This window comes from Rhinolophus sinicus, linkage group LG13 (genome assembly GCF_036562045.2).
Source record: "Rhinolophus sinicus isolate RSC01 linkage group LG13, ASM3656204v1, whole genome shotgun sequence".
Lineage (NCBI taxonomy): Eukaryota > Metazoa > Chordata > Mammalia > Chiroptera > Rhinolophidae > Rhinolophus > Rhinolophus sinicus.
The window spans coordinates 55,649,387-55,667,443 of record NC_133762.1 but is presented as its reverse complement, the minus strand read 5'-3'; the positions used below and the strand labels follow the sequence as shown (position 1 = coordinate 55,667,443).

The window sequence follows — 18,057 nt, the reverse complement described above, 5'->3', positions numbered from 1 at the left end:
CCCAAGGCCACATCCAGGCAGCAACCAGGCTGGGAAGAGGGCCAGGACTCTGGACTCTGGGCCAAGCTTCTGGTCGACCTGGCTTCCACTGGGAGCAGACACTCACCTGGACAGGGGCTTCTGGGATTAGCCACAGGTCCAGGACAGCAAACCCTGTCTATTTTTGCTAGGGGCATGCCAGGCACAGACCTATCTTTGAGTTATTTTAATGCTGGTTACTTCCTGCCAGACTGTTCTGTCCTGCATATGAGCGAAATCTAATTAGAGAGTGAAGAAAACAAAAGAAAAACTCAAGCCTCATGAAGCCAGTTACTATGATTTTTACAGACCGTAGTGTAGATGGAAAAGTTCTGTTCCAACCAACCCCTTGCAAAGATTCCAAGAAAGTCTCATGGTGCAAGTCATAAAGATCAAATGTCTCCTCTGCAATTACTTTTTAAAACACCACAAGGTGTTATTACTCTGAGGGTGCTGGCCCACACCTGTGGCCCTGCTGATGTGAGAAGGCACAACTGGGCAATGACAAGAAACTGCAAAGGAAGGATACATCCCTTTCAACAAAATGCCCCACCCCCATCAGCCCGTTAACTCGGCTCAATAGCTTTAGAACTTTCCACAATGCTCACTGTCTTTCCTAAGTGTCTATCAACTCCCACTGCCACTAAAAAATGCCCTGACTCTGTCAAGCCATTTAAACCGTCCTATGTGATCATTCTCTCACCCTGCAGACAAATAAAATGAGCCAACAGTAGCTATTTCCTTTGTTGAATAACTGAAAATTTCAAGGAAATGTATAAGTAAAGCATGCTGTTGAATACAGAGATATTCAATCTGCAATGAACCTGCTCAGGGCTGGCTGGTTACTGGACTTCCCTGGGCCTCAGTGCACGCTGCTGCTGTAGACCACATAAACCAGGAAGGAGCCTTCCAGTACTCCCATGCAGATGTGGTAAAGCCCAAAGGGACCAGCACAGCGACCGGAGCAGCCTGCTTCCCTTCCATCAGGGAAGGGACACCTTCAGGAGTGGTTTCTTTAGGAAATGACAGAGGCCTGCACTCAAACTCTAGGAGAGGACACTTTCAATTGCTCATCCAGTGCTCATGTGTCAGCTTTGTAGACTCATTTTGCCTTCAAAATCAGGACATCTCTTGAGCTATTGGAAACCCCTGGGTCCATGACCTTTTGTTTCTCCCTGTTTCTTTCTGTTACTTACAGGCCAGAGTGGCATAGAGTGGGAAGGGGGAAGAAGACAAGGCCAACACCAATCAGCAAATTCTACTGGCAAAAATTTGAGAAGAGAGAAGTATGAATCTACTGTGCAATTTTAAACAACCTGCAGAACCCTACTTCCATAGATTACCTGCAGTTGACTAAGCCATTTTTTTAAAAGCAATTGGAATTTATATTCGGGCAGTTTGTTTTATAAAATTGTAACTTGATATCCTTTCATATTCTGTGATAATTCCGAAAACTTTGAAAAACGTCCTTGTGCAATGGAAAACCTGACAGAACATACAAAGAGGATGTTTCCATACACACCACAGCGTCTGCCATGATGTCAACTGTCACACTGTGTTATTTTTAAATCAATTGGCTGCTTAACAAAAACATTACGAAGCAAAGTGCACACATGGTACCTAATTTTCATACATTATTAACTCTGCTTGAGGTTTTTGTGGGAATTAAAAAAATAAAATCAAGCAAGCAGGCATCTGTTCCCATCTGAAATCGTGCAAGCTAATTTTATTTTCTAATTCCCCCTTGTTTACAAAAACCCTCTTAGGCGTGCAAAAATAACAGGGGTGGGAGTGGGGTGTTCAGCTGCCTTTCCCATTATTCTTATTTAGCTAAGTCTCCTTTGGTCTACTCCTCACTGCACGGCACACGCTGTAACGGCTCCACGCTTTAGGCCCCAGGGGTGGCTTGTTTTAGGCCATCATCGGACATGCTGCGGGGTGTGAGGTCAGCTCACACATATGTTTACCTATCAGTGCAGCTGCCCTAAAATCTTCCAGGTTAACCCCAAAAGCAGACAATGGCAGGGCCCGACGTGTCCCCAGCCCAGATGTCACCTACAGGGTCAGTGGACAACAGCCTGCAAGCCTGCAACTTCCAACCTGAAGCACGGTAGCTCTCTGCCCGACGACACCTCCAGGCCGTGGGAGGGTGCTAAGCCTGAGGGCAGGGCAGGTCAGAAGTGTCAGGAAGTTAATGCTTCTAGAAGTGATCTCAGTCACTGAGAAATGAGAGTTGGGGGTTCAAACGCACAGCTTCCTCACTCTACATTGTGCCAACTCTGCGATATGTTCTACACAGTCCCCCAGGGGTACTCAGAAATCATCAACCCACCCTTTGCAGGCTTTTCCCCTCCCTGTCTCAACTCTATCCCTCACTGTGCTTCCTTGAAAGACCTCCTCAATTAACTACCTGAACCCAAATTCTTTTACTTCAGGGGGACCCAAACCAGAAGTATTAACTTTAATGCTTTGAAGTAAGCCATGTTTTAATGTGGTAATTTGTTATGCGTAATTGTTGCCTGGTCCTCTCCTAACCAGAATTCTACACTGGTTTACATGCCTGCACTCTGGAGGGCAAGTGATGTTTAGGATTACCCCCCATATCAAGGCACTGAAAGATGCTGCCACGTGAAGAGACAACTGAGCAAGTTGGAGTATAATCCTGTGACATTTTTATTATATATGCTAATTCTGCAAAAACTGGTCACCCCATATACATGGCAAACTATATATTCTAGCAGCCAGGATTTTCATTATGTTGCATTCCATTTCCTAACGCTGTTGGAGAACAAGGTATTGACTGCATTTCTAACATTTCCCAACTTTTCATCGATGGGGGCTAATTGTAAAATTTCAAGAGTTATGGGAGAGAAGTAACCATTTCCCCTCCGCTAAAAGAGATGCAACAGCCTGTGACATTTGAAAGGCCAGAAACTAGCCTTCTTTCACTCCACGCACCAAGTAAATGGCTTCTTCTCTCCTCCTCTGTGCCTGTGTGCATTTATTGTTTTGTAGGCCATAAGCTACTTGAAGGCAGAAATAACAGGCAACTGTTTAGTCAATATCTATGTTAGACTTAAGTCAACATCTATCACTGCTGTTGGCACATGCCTGGTTAATAATCATGAACTGTAGCAAAGTTTAAGGAGACACTAAAACAATTTCAGTTTTCACATTCCAATGCATAATTGGTAACAGAAAATTGTTCATGAGCATTTTAAACTAATAGTGTTTCTTTAAGTGATTCAAAATGTTTCTTCAATTTGCAAGAGTCTTAAAAAAGGAGGAGGGACATTTTCTCTGCCCCACTTGGTCTATATGTTGTACAAATGCCAATAGAGCAGATTTGGAACAATGAAGAATTATTGTGCAAAATAACAATAATCCAGAAAAGAGGAAGGGAAGGCATGGGACCCAGAAAAACAGTAGACTGACCTAGGAGAGAAATCAAGGCCAGGCTGAGGCAAGATGCTCAGCATCCAGGGAAGCGACCAGTCCACAAAGGAACAGAGTGAGGCCCAGAGGTGGGCTCTTACAGGAAAGGCCTCTAGAGAGAATTCCTGGGAAACAGAGATTTGGGAGCAGGAGGTGTAAATACAATACTTTCAGCAAAATTTCAAGAAGAAAAGAAAGACGAGTACATACTCCTAGAAACGCAAAGAGCTGAACAACAACAAAAATCACAGGATGCAACTTGGCTCCGTGGTGACTAACAGTTACAGAAAAAATGTAAATACTGTTTATTGATTCAATTAAAAATAATGATATTATAATACTGGAAAGATGGAGGGGGTGGGGAGTGAACAGTGCTAAGTCCTCATCTACTTGTATAGTAGCATGAAATAATGTCAGAACTTAATACATACATCAAGAAATAGTAAAAGGTTATTATTTATAGATAGAGGAAAAAGTACCCCCCCCCCCCCAAAATAGCTTAAAATACATGTTTGCTTGTAGGGAAGAGGAGAGGAAGGGGGAAAAACATGTGGAGGGGGTTCTTTTTCATGATAAGTCTTTAGGTACTATATGATTTTTAACTGTGTACATAATTACTTTAATAAATAATTAAAAACTTGTTTAAGAAAGAAAACTCATACAGTGAATATAGTTAAAAACAGATCCAGTACTACCGAAAAAAATTAATGATTCAGAAAAATCAGTTTATGTAATTCTTCTAATACTTAAGAGGAAAAGATGATGAGCAAAAAGAGGGAAGAGACTTGAAAGTCATCTGTAGGACAAAAATTGCAAAAGATCAGAGCAGATAGAGAAAAAAGCAGTAAGAAAGACATTACAGAAGGACATCCAACAGGCTCAAGTATATCCTGGAAGAACCAGCCATCAGGGAAATTTAAGAAAAGAAATCCACATGAAGGGTACCCATCTTCTCTTCCATATCAATAAATTCCAGCTGAGAGCCAGGACACAGTAAAACACTAACTGTGTTGGATGAATGGAAGAATGACTGCATGAGAGACAGAAGGGCAGACACAGGAAGAAAGCCAACCAGCCACTAGAACGACACCTGCAATCTGAGAGTAAAAGATGGTGACCCAAATATTCCATATCAAGCAGGACATTCCCAAACTTGTAACTATTCAGAAAGTATTATGGCCATTCCCATGCTTAAAAATAAACACATAAATAAACTGCTCATAGAACACCAGCCTCTTGAGAGTAATAAAGGAAATTGTGTTAAGTAATGTAACTGATAAAATAAGTTATACAATTTCCAAAATAAGAAAATATAAAATGCAAATGAGCTATTAATCAACCTATCAGGATCTAAAATCCAGTTCACAAGCAATTTTTAATATGAAGAAATGCAAATGCCTAATATCCTTAAAATAAAGAGTTCAACTTCACAAGCAATTAAATTGATGCAAATAAAAACAGTAAGATTTATGATTGATTCATCAAGTTGACAAAGATTAAACAATGATAGCAGTCTTTGCAAGGGTTTGCGGAAAGACGCATTATATGTTGGAGATGGAGAGTTTAAATTTGGACCTTTGGCGCAATTTGGTAACGCACATTTCAAAGCACTAAGTATACGTACATTATGACCCACCAATTTCACCTCTTGGGATTTATCTTGTGGATAATAAATGGCTAGTACACAAGGATACATGCAACAGGATGTTCACTGCGTTGTTTTTTATAATAGTAAAAACTCTGCAACAATCTAAATATCCATAAAAAGAAAATTATTTCAATAAATTATGAGACATCCTGGACAGATTGATTTACCATTTGAAGTGTTGCTATGGAGAATGTATAGTTGCAGTAATCAAAAACTAGAATTGCCATTTCTGCATCATTAAAAAAACAGGGAAACTTTGGGAAACAGTATAAATTCTGGTGGTAGAGGGTGCTGAAACATGTGAGCACACACAAGGACGAGCCTGACTGAAAGGAACAAGGGGCAGGAGACAACATGCGAAAGAACAGCATTTGAGAAGGCCCTCAGACAAGGCAGTCAGACACTGCGGCTCAGTGACATATGTGCTGGGAGCCATTCTGAGAGAGAGGAACAGGGATGATTAACACAAAATGCAGAACAATGGTTGTCTCTAGGCTGGTGAGGCAGAAGACCTTTGTGAAGAGAGGAAACAGGAAAGCCCCTCGATGCAGCCGATGCTCTAGTCTTAAGTTGGGAGGCAGATACTTGGGCATACATCTTACCATTATGCTTTTTACATGTGTTTACATACATTCTTTTCAAGCTATCAAATATTATGCAATAAAAAATTTTTCAAACACGTGGAAATGACACCTAATTTTCAGTCATACTTTTTTGCCCAAACACTTCCAAAACTCTGACTTGCCTCCAAACAGAATATCTAAAGAGAAAAACAATGTATTATTGATTACAAACTTACAGTTCTCCAGTATGCAGCCTGGCGGAGAACATGAAGTGCTCTTCAATAGGACTATTATGATACTTCTGCAAATTTCATTGAAACCTCTGCTCTGAATGCCCTCGTTTAAATCTTAGGATCCATGTGTAGATACCCCGCTGGTAGTCAGAGAGGTAGCAGGCCAATTTTCTTAGAAATCTAAGGTTTGTTATCATTACCACTAGTTCTATAAACAAATGTTAGGACACTACCACAAAACTCGCATGAATTCCATTTCTGTGGGAGAAAATGTGTTTATAAAACCATCAGCTATAGTTTTGGTACAAATGAAAGCTGTTCTACCCTCTCCAAGATATCTCTGTCATTAGCCACGACTCATTTTTCAGGATGCTATCAGGAATGATCACCTCCTAAGAGGACATTTACTCACAATGAAATCCAAGAATAGATGCAATGCTCACAGCCATCTTACTATTTTGATTCTCCTGCTTCAAAGTACACTTACTACCAGAGGACCTGGGGGGACAGTACAGGTGCTTTTCCTAACACATCAGCCCTGCTCTGCACCATGAAAAAGACCTGTTGTATCCTAAACAACTCTGCTGTCAAGTTTCTTATGCAAATAAGGCCCCAAAAAGACTTGACAACAGTAGAGCCAAATCATTCGGTTATTCTGCTTCCCTCTACTTTCCTGATTCCCACATCCAGATAGCAACACAGAGCTGCTGAGCAGCAACAACCTGTTTGGAAATGGAGCTGGTCCCTCACTGCTCCGAGATGCTCCAAGCATCTCCTGGGAGCTGGATGGAAAATCAGATTCTCGTGTCCACCAGACATGTAGGATCAGAAGTTGCATTGTAACAGATCCCCAGAGGATTTGTGTGCACCTTCACCTTTGAGAAGTGCTGGGACAGAGAGCTATTCTGGAACTGAGAACGCATATGGAATACCATTTTCAATTAGATTGCAGAGAGTGGCCTTGGAGAGGGGTTGATGAAGGTTGCTGGGAGAGGAACTAACTCCTTTCCCCCAGCCATGCCTTGTTGCTGCCAGCATCAGGGCCCTCCTGGCCCTTTGAAGGGTTCCTACGGTCCAGCAAATGGTCTAAGCCAGACAGTGAGGGAGAGGGGCCAGGAGGGGGTGTCAGACTCCTATTCAATGGAGGGGCCAAATACAAACCCTTCCAGGCCTCTCTCTCTCTCTCTCTCTCTCTCTCTCTCTCTCAGACAGACAGACAGATAGACAGACACACACACAGACAGACACACACACACACACACACACACAATGTTCCGAGTACTTGCTCTTTTCCTAAGGCCTCCTTCTCTCATCCAGCCTCCCAGGAAGCCCCTCGTCATGGTAAACAACTGCCTCTTCTACCTTAACCTCCCTCCCCTCTGCCTTCCTCTCCAACATGGACACTGATCCCCGGACAGCCCCCCAGTGCATGACTTTCACTCCACCATTCCCTCCTGCCCACCACCCAACACAAGGTCTGCGCCTCCTATTTCGCTCCCTCCCCCACTGTCCTGAGACATATCCCACCACCCCAAGAAAGTATTGTTTTTGCAGTTCATAACCAGGGCCACACAACCTACTAACCCCTTCTCTAGCCTCCACAGGGTCCCTGGTCACAATCTCTGGCTTAGGCCTTACTGTCACCCTGGGCGACACTATTTCCAGTCAGGGCCCATCCAGCTCCCTCACCTCACAGTTCTCTGGCCTCCTCACTCCAGCACCATCCCACCACCTAGAAATGCTTGCCTTCAGAAAAGTTAGTCTGATCGATTTTCCACTCTCTTAGCCATCAGCTCCTATGCTTTGATTCTCTCAAATCTCCATTTCATGTCTTGCCTACTCCTGGCCTCTTCCTCTGGACAGCCACATGGCCCATAGGAAACCCTTCTTTGACCACTATGACTAACTTCTGGCCATTTTCAAAATGCCAAACTTCCAGACAAGGGGGATTCTAGGTGCTCCACACCACTGTCAAGGGTAGTTCCACTTTACCTGTCTTATACACTTGGGTTCTGCATGGGATTTTAGCTAAAACACATTTAAGGAGACTACTATAACTACCTAATGGTGCTCTTTGCCTCTTCTTGTCCCCTTCAAATTTATCCTGTACTCTGCCTGAGTGATGTAGTCAAAATGCCAGTTTGATGGCCTGTAAACATCACTCTCTAGAAGCATTATTCATAATAACCAAAAAGTGGAAAAACACAAATGTCTATCAACTGATAAATGGATAGATGTGATACAGCAATGCAATGGAATAGTATCTGGGGGGTTGGGGTGGGCGAAGGACTGAAGTATTAATACATCCTACAACATGGATGAACACTGAAAATATGGTAAGTGAAAGCAATCAGACACAAAAGGCCATATATTACATGATTCCATCTATATAAAATGTCCAGAATAAGCAACTCTATAGAGACAGAAGAGATTAGCCGTTGCCTGAGTCTGGGGAGGGTGGGGGGAATGGGGAGTGATAGCTAAAGGGTGCAGGGCTTCTTTTTGCAGTGCTGGAAATGTTCTAAGAATTAATTGTGGTGATGGTTGCACAACTCTGAATATACTAAAAGTCAATGAGTTGTACCCTTTAAGTGTATGAATAGTATAGTACATGAATGACATCTCAACAAAACTATTTAAAAATAAAGTCACTCCCCATTTAGAACCCTTAAGGACTCCCCATTTTCTATGAGATCACATCGATGCTCCTCAGCGTGTTACAGAAAATTCTCCATCAACCGGCCTCAAACTGCTTCACCAGTTACATTTGCCATTTCCCCTCACCTTGCCTGTCGTGCTATAGGAATTCCAGACTCTCCGCACCCCACCATCTAGTTTCCTGCCCAGGCCTACGTTCATGCGTGGACTCCATGTTACCCCATTCCTAATCATCTTCAAATCTCACCTTCCGCATGCTGGTCCCTCCCCAGGGTTCCTAGAGCACAGTCTCCCAATCCCCACCCGTGGGAACTTGGGAAGCACACACAGGCAGTCATGGGGCTCTACAGCTTACAGTTAGTGGCCTCTGCTTCCACCCACGGGCCCTGAGAACAGGCTTACACATAGAAGTCCTGGGCCCTGTACCACCACTTTGCCGCCACACGCCTATGAAGGGCCGCACCACCACTCCACTCGTTCCCCAATGCCACGGGCCCCAGCACATAGGAGTCCATACACTATCCTCACTGGTCAGCCAGGGCCAACAGGAATGCAAAGATGGTAACTCTTCAGCCTCAGTCTCCAACATTCCATTTCCTTATATGGGAAAGATCAAGTCAATTCCAAGGCCCTCTGGCCCCCACTGCAATTAACATCTTAGGAAAACACTTTGTCCCCATCTCCTTTGTCTAGACTGGGGTCAAAAGTTCCACAAATGACATTAATTAACACAAGAAGGGGAGAATAATATGACAAGTTATCTGTTCCCCAAGAAAGGGGACAGGAGGGAGAAAGATGGAAATTATATCAAAGCCCCTGAAACTAAATCTGGATCTTGTTCAGTGGCCAAAGGAATGACTCTACTGAGTCCAAATTCTACAAGGAGTAGAATTCCCAGTCATTCCAAAGGGGCCTTCCTCATAAACATCTCCAAGATTTTCATCTCTTCACGTCCAGGCACAAGGCACTAAATTTTGGTAACAGCAGCTAACACTTACATTGATAATTAACTGAATTATGTCAACAACCTGGTAAGGAAAAATACCTGGATTGGCAACTCCCCTCCCCCCATCGTCACTGGCTAACACTGTTCGTTCACCATGCTTTGGTGATTCTGAGAGCTCGCCCTGTCCAACTTTTGGCACACCCAACCCACTTCCAGTGGCTTTTTCATACAAATTGCCTTCCTTAGCTTGTGCTGCAGACCCTTTCCTAGGTCTCTCAAAGGTTCATGGAACCTAGAAAGCAGCATCTGGCTTGAGCATGTTCTGTACCTCTGGTTGAGCAGCCCTAAGTGCAGCACTAGTGGCAGCAGGCTGTGGTTTGCAGCTTGGCCTCTCAAGGCATTTCCAAACATGGCACGGGTGGTGGCCCTCTGTGGATTTCTTTGTGGCTCCTGCCAGGTGGCCCTGGGTAAGGCATGGGCTGCAGCTGCAGTTGACCTGCAGTGGGTTCCCCCCGTGGTGGCCCTGGGGCTGGCATCCCCAGTGACCAGTTTCAAAACGAGCTGGAGCATCACCCAGCCGCCTCCAAGGACAACACACACAAGGGGCAATGGGCAGGCACCAGGGCCCTGCTGAGACAGTTTCTGCTCTGTAGAGTCAGACCCTGAACTACAACTGCACTGTAATCAGAGCCAGTCCTCACAGTCAATGAGCCAGAGGGTCAACCCTTTCACTGATGTGCAAATAGCACCCAAGGCTCAACTATAAGAGGAGGGCACACACAACCCACACAAGGGACACAACAGGAGTGTGTGACTCAGGTAACTAGGAAGATTGCACCACTGAGCCCACAGCACACCTACTACATAAGGCCACTCTAAAAAGACTGTAAGACATAGCAACCCTACTTAATATATAGAAACAAACACAGGGAGGAAGCCAAAATGAGGAGACAAACATGTTCCAAATAAAAGAAGAGAACAAAGCTCCAGAAAAAACTAAACAAAATGGAGATGAGTAATCTATCAGACGTAAAGTTCCCCACACTAGTTAAAAGGATGCTCAATGATCTCAGGAAGAACTTCAACAAAGAGATAGGAAACATAAAAATGGAGATAGAAAATATAAAAAAGAACCAGTCAGAAATAAAGACTACAATAACAGAAATGAAGAATACATTACAGGGAATCAACAATAGATTAGATGAAGCAGGGGATCAAATCAGCAATTTAGAAGATAAGGAAGCAGAAAACACACAATCAAAACAGCAAAAGGCAAAAAACAATCCAAAAAATCGAGGAGGCTTTAAGGGGCCTCTGGGACAATACTAAGTATACCAATATTCGTATCATAGGGGTACCAGAAGGAGAGAAAGAGAGAGCAAGGAATTGAAAACCTATTTGAAGAAATAATGACTGAAAATTTCCCTAACCTGATGAAGGAAATAGACATACAAGCCCAGGCAGTGCAGAGTCCCAAACAAGATGAACCCAAGGAAGCCAAGACCAAGACACATCATAATTAAACTGCCAAAGGTTAATGACAAAGAGAAAAATCTTAAAAGCAGCAAGAGAAAAGCAGTCAGCTACTTACAAGGGAGCTCCCATAAGCTGATTTCCCAACAGAAACTTTGCAGGCCAGAAGGGATTGGCAGGAAATATTCAAAGTGATGAAAAGCAAGGACCTACGATCAAGATTACTCCACCCAGCAAAGCTATTATTTAGAATCGAAAGACAGATAAAGAACTTCCCAGACAAGAAAAAGCTAAAGGAGTTCATCACCACCAAACCAGTATTATGAGGAATCTTAGGGGGACTTCTTTAATAAGGGAATAAAAAGCAAAACCACAAATAATAAAATGGCAACATATCTATCAACAATTACTTTCAATGGAAATAGATTAAATGCTCCAATCAAAAGATAAGGTGGCTGAATGGATAAGAAAACAAGACCCTTACATATGCTGCCTACAAGAGACTCATTTCAGATCAAAAGACACACACAGACTGAAAGTAAACGGATGGAAAAAGATATTTCATGAAAATGGAAGTGAACAAACAAACAAAAGCTGGGGTAGCAACACGTATACCAGACAAAATAGACTTTAAAACAAAGACTATATAACAAGAGACAAAGAAGGACCTAGTAATCCGAACAAACCCAAAATACTACTTCTAGGGGACGTGCTCGTCCATGTATCCATTGCAGCATTATTTACAGTAGCCAAGATATGAAGGCAACCTGGGTGCCCCTGAATGGTTAATGGATAAAGAAGAGGTGGTACATATATACAATGGAATATTACATTCAGCCATAAAAATAATAAAATCTTACTATCTGCAACAACATGGATGGGCCTAGCGGGTACTGTGCTCAGTGTAGTAAGTCAGACAGCAAAAGAGAAATGTCATAGATTTCACTTATAAGTGGACTCTAAAGAACAAAGTAAACGAACAAATGAAACAGAAACTCGCTCACAGATACAGAGGACATTTTGATGGTTGCCCGATGGGAGAGGGTTCGTAAGTGGGTGAAAAGGGGAAGGGGTTAATAAGCACAAATTGGTTGTTACACAGTAGTCATGGGGATGCAGGGTATAGCATACAGAATATAGTCAATAATATCATAATAAATATGTATGGTGTTAGATGGGTACTACTGTATTTTGCCATGTATAATGCTCAATTTTTGGCCAAAATTTGTAAGGGAAAAATAAGGATGCTTATTATACATGGCTAGTACTAATTTCATATCCGTATAAATGTTAATTCTTTTATTTATGCTTATGAGTTGAAAGTGTAACTCTACAAATCAATAACGCTATCTGTATGCAAAATAATATCCTGGAATATAATACTTGGTTTTGTTGAACTTATGACAAACTTGCAATGACAAAGAGTTCTTGGCCTTCTGTGATGCCTAAATATCGTAAATTTGTTATCAGTATATAAAATTTCTTATATCTTGTATCTGTTCTAGTGTTTTGTAATTGTTTATCAAATAAAATTCTTGTACCATAATATGTTAAAAAATAAATGCTAAAATTCCTTTATAAGACAAAAAGTAAGTACCTAAATGTAAACAAATAAAATTTTGAATTAAAAACTTAAAACGAAAGATTGTTTTCCCTGAAAGTTTTGGCCAAAAATGTGAGTGTGCATTATACACAGGAGTTCATTATATATAGCAAAATACAGTAGATCTATCGGGGTGATAGATGGGAGGGGGGTTAGGAGCAGGCTGAAAAGGTGAAGGGATTAAGAAATACAAATTGGTAGTCACAAAATAATCATGGCGATATAAAGTATAAAGAATAGAATAATATGGCAATAACTATGCACAGTGCCAAGTGGGTACTAGTCAGGGGGATCACTTCCTAAATTAGATAAATGTCTAACCACTACGCTGTACACCTGAAACTAATGTATTAGGTTGGTGCAAAAGTAATTACGGTTTTTGCTATTATATTCCATTGAAAAAAACTGCAATTATTTTTACACCAACCTCGTAAAACAACACTGAAAGTCAACTTTAATGAAAAATTTAAAAAGGGAGGAAAATGTAAAGAAGAATAAGCTGTTTAAAGTTCCTGATATAAAACAAATTAGTGTTGGGGATATAATACACAGCATAGGAAATATAGTCAATATTGTGATAGCGTGGCACGGTGTCAGATGGTTGCTGGATTTATCATGGTGATCAATTCTTTGGCATAGGGAATATAATCAATATGTGGTAATAACTCTGTATAGTGCCAGGTGGGTACAGCTGAATAACTATGATGTACACCTGAAACTAATATAATACTGTATGTTAGCTATATTTTAAATAAATAAATAAGATTAAATTCCAGGAATTTATGATCACCTAGTATGAGCCAATTTGTTATTAAAAAAAAAAAAAATCCGCAATTATGGTAGAAGAACTGAGGTTTTTGGCCATGGAATTCTCAAATAAGCCTGAGGACAAAACACAAAACACAGGGAACACAAGTTTTGCACCCCACACCTGTCACAAGCTTACATAGCTACTCCTTTTAGGTGCCTGAGTTTTACTATGGATTTTTGAACATTGAGAGGCTGCCTGGACTAACACAGGGTTTCCTACCTGGCGCTTGAGTTTTATATCCCTAGCTGGCAAGGATCTGAGGCTAACAAGGGGCAGTAGGAGTTGGTGAAAAAAGAGGAACATCTCATCCCAAACACTGATCATTGTTTAAATTTGCACATTTCCCCCCAAATTTTCCAAATTGAGGGCCTCCTGGAGAAAAGGAAAGAGGCTTTTTTCTCCACCTACTCCAGGTTTCACATCTCTGAGCTGGAACCATCTGGATGAAGTCAGGAGACTTGAAGTCAGACCATCCTTTCTAGATGACTCCTGCATGGACTAAAAGTGTGCATAGGGAAGTAAAAATGTGCACCCATCTGCCTGCCTCTCTCCACCTCCTTCCCTTACTTTCCTCAAGAAGAAATGGACTCTACTGGCCAGAATTCTAAGCCATTGCTAGAACCCAGTTTACTAGCAGGAAGAGTAGTCACTGATATTAAAAAGTCACACAAATGCATGGGCCTCTGTCCCACTTCCTTTCTCCATGTGGTTTGGGTGGGTATCTAAGGCTTGTCTTTCCCATTACGACACAAGCCTTTTATCAACATAAGTAAACATGCATAGACTCTGAACCTCAACAGTCTGATAGTAACTGGTCTAACCTGTGCTAACATAGATAACATGGGATAGTCTTACCCTTCCATGAACATTTGCAACCGCTGTTTTAATCACTTCTCACCTTCACCTCTTGCTGCTATTATCTTGTCCACATTTGTGGAATTCGCCAGGCTTACCTAAAATTGGCATTTATACTCTTGTGTCTGTTTGACATTTATAACAAGAACTCATACAAAAACAGAAAAATATAAAAACTCTGTTTATTAAAGCAAGGAAGAACATGACTCTTATGTAAAACAGGAACCCAGCACACCAATTACATTTTTTGAACTAGGCCATTGCGCTCAGAGGGACCACTGCTGACACACCGCAGTGAGAATAGAAGTGCTCTCCTTTCCTGCTCACCCACTCATCCCCACCTTCTTCCTTGCTAACAGAACTGTTGAATGTACCTTTCCCCGATTAGACAAGGTCCCTCACAGGACCCCACTTTAAACCATCATGGTGCATGCACACCACATATCTTGCCAGATATTGACAAAATTATGTAATAGAATTCTGGCCAACCATCAAACATGAGGGGAAGTTTGCTAGAGGCTTTTGAGATGGTCTTAAAACAGGATGAGATGGAGACATTACCTCTTCTGCCTTTGGACATTGCTGCCTGTCTGCATGCAATGCCTGGAAATGTGGCAGTCATCTGGGACCATGAGAGAAGCCAATGTGCTTCGGAAGGCCAATGGAATATGGAAGGAACCTGGATCCTGCAGGACATTCCTGAGCCACTGTATTAATGAAGCCTGACCTCTAAAAGTTTTGTTATGTGATATAATAAATATCCCTATTATTTAAGCCACTTTTCTTTATACCTATAGCCAAAATATCCAAACTCATAGAACCATTAAGTGTAGGAAGCGACAGGTTAAAATGCTTTTACTCTAAAACAGAAGTACCGCATACACGCATTTGATGTATGCAAATTCACCTGTAACGATCTTGTGGTAAGTAAATCACAGACTCTTTATTGTACACCGCCCCTTACTCTGCACATCACACATTTACACATGCATATTATCATGTAAAAGTTTAAACACAAAACCAAGTGTGCTACAATGTGAATCCCAAAGCATGTGCTGAACAGCATAGCTGACTGCAAAAAATAATCTTTGGAATAAGATGATCATTTATTCTCATGATTAGCCTGGCAATAGGCTCTATTCCACATTAAAATTTTGGAAACATTGAATCCCTTAAAATATGCCTGTTTTTGTGAATGCAGTATAGGTGAGACTCGCTAAACTTTCCAGGATATAACTATTACTGTCCTAGTCTGTGTCTTACTAGTATGTGGTAAACTAGCACACACAAAATAGCAAAGCATCCAAGGTGAGGACAGTAATAACCAAACATCTAAAGCAGTGGTCCTCACCTGGAGGGATTTAACATTACTTCGGTCCCCCTCCATCCTCTCCCCCTGGCCAGGATATCCATTAGTGTCTGGAGGCATTTTTGGTTGTCACAACTGAGTGGAGAGGCTACTGGCATGTAGCAAGCAGAGGCCAGGGATGCTGCTAAACATCCTGCAATGCACAGGACAGCCCTGAACAATGAGGATTACCTGGCTAAAAAGGGCAATAGTGTCGAGGTTGATAGGCCCTCCTCTAAAGCAATATGATTCCTTCCACAAGACAGACACACAAATAATTGATTTCATGAACTTAATAATTAAATTTCCTGCATTTATTTTGATGGTTTTTTTTCTGTGTTTCAGGCTCACAGAAAAATAGGACAGTATTTTTTCAGATTGCAAGGGAACCTGATGTGCAAATTTTGGACATGCTCCAAATCTGCTCTATCCAAATGATGATTTGCAAAGCGCTAATCTGCCATTTACCTGGAGTTTCTGCACTGAGACAGCCCATTCCTTGAAAGCATATTTTGCAGATCCAGAAAGTCTACCTACCTGTGTGATGCCTCTTATTCCGCTCTCAACAGCATATGCAGCCTTTTGAGTGTGCTGATCATAAACAAGCATGGTCCCCAATAATACAGCTGGATCATAACATGAGTTATAAAATTCATGCAAATGGTGAATGAGTCAATAAAAAATACATTTCATCTAGGCCAGATGAGCCCAACATAAAACTATAAATTTCCAATCAGGCATACACTTAACAAAAGTTATCAAATATGATGCATATCTTAATAAATATAAATGTAAAATCTTTCCTACCCCATGTACACAACCATCCTAATCTCCTGTTTAAAACTCACATGCCCAATTCCGTATCCCATGCTGTATCTGACACTCATCATGCCACTTGTGTACCGTTGGATTCTAACTAAATGGCCCAGGTATGTTAGGATTCCAAGGAATCAGGGTCGCGGGGCACAACAAGACGGAGCAGGTGGGGCAGGGTCCAACTGCAGAGGGTCCCAATCCCACAGCCTATGATGCGAATGCATCTGCTGGAGCTGTAAGAACACATGACTGCACCAAAGGGAAGGGGGTAGAGAGACAGGAGAAGCGGGATGAGGTCGGAGCTTGGACAATATGTGCATTGAAGGGTGGTTAGCCAGAGCAGGCTTGTTGGTATCGGGAGCCTGGCTAACAGATGTGGGTCAGATGGAAACAATGCCACAATCTTCAAGGAGCCCCAGGATGGCTCCAACTTAATTCTAAGGACTGTGTCTCCTTGGATCCCACGATGCACAGACATGGATGTGGCCACCATTACAGCAGAATAAATTAAATAAATATTTCCTGGAAAACCTTAGAAAGGTAATCCCAGGGGGGAGGGCTAAGTTTATCTTACTTCTCTCAAAAATGGGGTCTGCTTTCTTAAAGATTTCCTGCAGATAGGTGCAAACAAGTTTAATGGTTTGTGTTAAGTATGTTTCATGTCTGATCTACATATGTGTTGTTAAGAAATGTTCTTAACAGTCAATGGTAGAAAACCTATTGGCCATTTTTCTCCCTACTAAGCCATATAGAAATGGTTACTGGCATAACCTGAGTTTGGCAAATGCTCCATTATATCAACACTTTACAAACCAGACAGGGTCGGTCTCCACTCAAATCAGACAAGACTAGGACATTATTTACACATAAGACACACATCCAAACAAGTTCTTCTTTTACATCTACAAGGTTGATATCCAAGTTCTAAAAGAAAATCACGTTTGTTCTACAAGACAGCATTCGTTGCTGTTTCAGCCTTTGAACTGAGTAAATGTGGCTCTATTTTGATAAACCGTGGTAACAAATACCAGACTCCTCAAGAATCAAAATTCTGGAATGTCGGCACATGATGATTTCACGAAATGTCCCATTTTCTGACAAAACAAATTATTTTGACAAAATGATTTAAAATGCAGTGCTACATATTACATAAAAATAAGTGTCTTAAGTCATAGCAACTGCCAGGGGTTGGAATGGGGCAGAAGGGGCACATTTGCTGTGGCAGAAGGTGCACTTTCTTCAGAGAAACTGCATGTGCCCCTTGGAGGCTTTAGCTCTAGTAAATCTCTCAGTCTCTGGTGTTTTTCATCTTGGGAAACAACTCAATCCATAGGATACTATGTTCTGATAAACACAAAACAATGCCTGTTCTCACAACTTTTGTCCCAATAATTATTAGGTAAGTCATCATGTGACGATCTATGACACCCATTTCATGTAAATGTTCCAGCCACTCCAACTGACAGGAGACTTTAGCAACAAATTCTTCCAAAGCCACATTTTAATGAATCACCTATAAAAACTGATCTAGGATGTACCTTTGATGTGCATAGTAAGAACTCCTTCTGCCTAGCATGCTTTCAGAAAAGAAGTTAGGGAGAGGGGAGATGTGGAGAAATACACAGGTAGTGAAAATATTCATATATGCAG

General features: G+C 41.7%; 1 protein-coding gene across 3 annotated transcripts in view; it reads right to left on the bottom strand.

The window, feature by feature from the left end:
• DTD1 (D-aminoacyl-tRNA deacylase 1) overlaps positions 1-18,057 on the bottom strand; it is a 218,485-nt gene that overhangs the window by 25,479 nt on the left and 174,949 nt on the right. The gene's annotated exons all lie outside the window — the stretch shown is intronic.